Source organism: Mastomys coucha, unplaced genomic scaffold (assembly GCF_008632895.1).
Source record: "Mastomys coucha isolate ucsf_1 unplaced genomic scaffold, UCSF_Mcou_1 pScaffold23, whole genome shotgun sequence".
In the NCBI taxonomy this organism is placed as follows: domain Eukaryota; kingdom Metazoa; phylum Chordata; class Mammalia; order Rodentia; family Muridae; genus Mastomys; species Mastomys coucha.
In genome coordinates, this window is record NW_022196906.1 from 56477437 (window position 1) to 56480778 (window position 3342).

Genomic DNA, 3342 nt, shown 5'->3' on the forward strand with positions numbered 1-3342 from the left:
TTTGCAGCGCAGTGCACACAGGTGCGTGTGGAATTCACCAGTGGCTCCAGTATCTGCAGCATGAAAGGCCCTATGCAAGAGCATGATGTGCTTACTCTACTGGGGTCAGAAAGAGAGGCTTGGAGGCAGTGCTGAACTCACTGCTGAATCCTGGATGTCCGCCAGTTGGACTGTGGGGTGACCTACAACTGTTAAAGCATTTGTATTGTATGTTAAAGAAAAAGGAAGAAAAACAGTCTATCTGCAATTTTCAAGTACTTATCTATGTCCTGTGTGCACATGTATGTATGTATGTATGTATGTATCCACACATGCACCTGAAGTAAGTGTAAAAGCCAGATAGATATTGGTGTCTTCTTCAATAACTTCCAACCTTAGTTTGAGAATCAGGGTCTTTCACTGAACCTAGAGTTGGAAAACTGTCTAGACTGTTTGGTCAGGGAGCCCCAGGGGTGCTCCTGCCTGTGCTTCCCCAGTGCTGGGAGAAGAAACAGGGGCCACTGTGTCCAGCTTATTACATGCATGCTGGGATATGAACTTAGGTCCTCATACTTGCACTGTAAATGCTTTACTGAATTAGTCATCTCTCCAACCCCTCTATGGCTTTAGGGGTATCTCTACATTCTGTATTCAAAATAAAAATGTAGTAGTTTATGTTAGCATATATTTTAAAAATTCTTTTAAAAATATTTAGTTTTAATTTGTGTGTGCATGCCATATGTGTGGAGATGCCCTTGAAGGCCAGAGGGGTGGGGCCCTCTTGATCTGGAGTCACAGGCAGTAGTGAGCTGGGAATTGTTCTGAAAGAGTAACATTTAGTCTTAGCCACAGGGCCATCTCTCCAGCCTTAAAACTCTTTGTAAAAGCATTTCTCTTATTAGTTACATATCATATTATATATGTTTTATCTACACTTAACATAAGCACACCACTTGTGCTTACATCCCTAGAATAGGAGTTAAAGATGGTTGCAAGGCACCACGTGAATGCTAGGAATTGAACTCAGGTCCTCTGTAAGAGCAAGAAGTGCTCTTGACTGTTGAGTTTTCTCTCCAGGTCAAGATGTTTAGATTATGTGCATGTGATGTGTGTCTGAGCATGTCTAAGTATGTGTAAGTGCAGTACCCGCAGAGGTCAGAAGAGGGCACTAGATCCCTGAGAGCTAGAATCACAGGTGTTTCTGAGCTGCCTGATGTGTGTGCTGGGAACTGAACTCAGCTCCTCTGCAAGAACAGTATGTACTCTTGACTACCAAAACATCTCTGATGGTACTTTGTTTGTTTTTGAGACAGGATTTCTCTGTATAGTCCTGGCTGTCCTGGAACTCACTCAAGCTGGCCTTGAACTCAGAAAGTCGCTTGCCTCTGCTAATGTCACTTTTGCCTTGTCAGTTTACAAACAAAACAACCCTCTTAAGAACAGTGTGTTTTCTTCTGGACAGTAGTATGAAAGAATTAAAACTCATAGGATCAAAGACAAAGTTCCTGATGAGTAGTGAGCCATGCAGCTTTGCTGTCTGAGCTCTCAAGAATTTCTGTCCCCATCCAGACACTGCCCCCCAACTGCCATCTACCCAAGAAGTCCATTCTATTTTCCCTTCACAGTGAGATTCATGTGCCTCACCCCCGTTAATTAGTTTCTCTGGGGTCTGTGGATTTTAGCGTGTTTATCCTTTATGGTTAATATCCATTATCAATGAGTACATACCATATTTGTCTTTCTGGGTCTGGGTTACCTTACTCAGGATGATCTTTCCTAGTTCCATCCATTTGCCTTCAAATCTCATGATGTCATTGTTTTTTGTTTTTTGTTTTTTTTATTAAAGCTGAGTAATACTTCATTGTGTAGATGTATCACATTTTATTCATCCATTCATTGGTTGAGGGACATCTAGGTTGTTTCCAATTCCTATTACAAATAGAGCTGCTTTGAACACAGCGGAGCAAGTGTCCTTGTGGTATGGTGAAGCATCCTTTGCCAGGAGTGGTATAGCTGGGTCTTGAGGTAGGTTAATTCCCAATTTTCTGAGAAACTGCCATATTGATATTCTAAGTGGCTGGGGATGGGAACCGGAGGGATCAGGTATAGAGAGGATAGAGGTAGAGAGCACTGGAAGAGACAACTGGAATTGGGGAGTGGGAGGTATCTCTACGATGAGCTAAAAACCTAGTGCCATGCAAACTCTACGAGGGTGGCCCTAAGACTCCTAGCAATGGGGTTAGGGAGCCTGAACTGGCCATATCCTGTAACCAGTCAAGACTTCTAGTGGAGGGACTGGGACACCAACCCAGCCACAAAACCTTAGATTTACCATTTGTCCTGCCAAGAAGATATGCTGGGGTAAAGGTGGTGCAGAAATTGTGAGAGTAGTCAACCAATGGCTGGTCCATCTTGAGACCCATGCTAAGAGAGGGAGCCTACCTGATACTTCCTGGAGAGCCAGGAACCTGAGGCTGGATAGCCTACAGATAAAGCCAAACATGATAGGTAAAAGAAAAAAAAAAGTCAATGAAATGATGCCTACTGATATTTCACAGCTCAACTGTCATCGGAGAGGCTTCATCCAGCAACTGATGGAAAAAGAAGCAGAAATCCAGGCAGAGCTTGGGGGATCCTGCATTAGAGGAAAGATTTGTAGGAGCCAGAGGGGTCAAAGAAACCAGAAAAAAGCCAACAGAATCAACTAACCTGGACTAATAGGGGCTCACATAGACTAAACTGCCAACCAGGGAGCCTGCGTGAGACTGACCTAGGCCATCGGCATTTTATGTTACACTGATGTAACTTGGTCAGCTTGGTCTTCTTAACAATGGGAGCTGGAGCTGCCTCTAACTACTGCCTGCCTCTGGGTCCCTTTGCTTCTACGGCACTGCCTCATCTATCTTTAACAGGAAAGGAGGTGCCTCCTCTTGTGGCAACTTGATACACTATTGCTGGTTGATACCCATGGGAGACCTGTCCTTTTCTGAAGAGAAAGGAAGGAGTTGGGGGGCTGGAGAGAAGAACTGGAAGGAGGACACAGGGGAAACTTTGTTTTGGATGTAAAGAATAAAGAATCTCTGCCACATTTGTGCTTTATAAGCACCTGAGTTGGGACTTTCAGCGGTTATCCAACGATCGTTCTGTGTTCTGTATGAAGAGTGGTTATTATGGGTTGAATTGTGACATCTTGCCCCCAAATTGGCATGTTGAAGGCTTAAGCCTCAATATATCAAAATATGACTGTATATGGAGATACATATAAAAATAGGGTCTTAGGGCCGGGCGGTGGTGTCACATGCCTTTAATTCCAGCACTTGGGAGGCAGAGACAGGCGGATTTCTGAGTTCGAGGCCAGCCTGG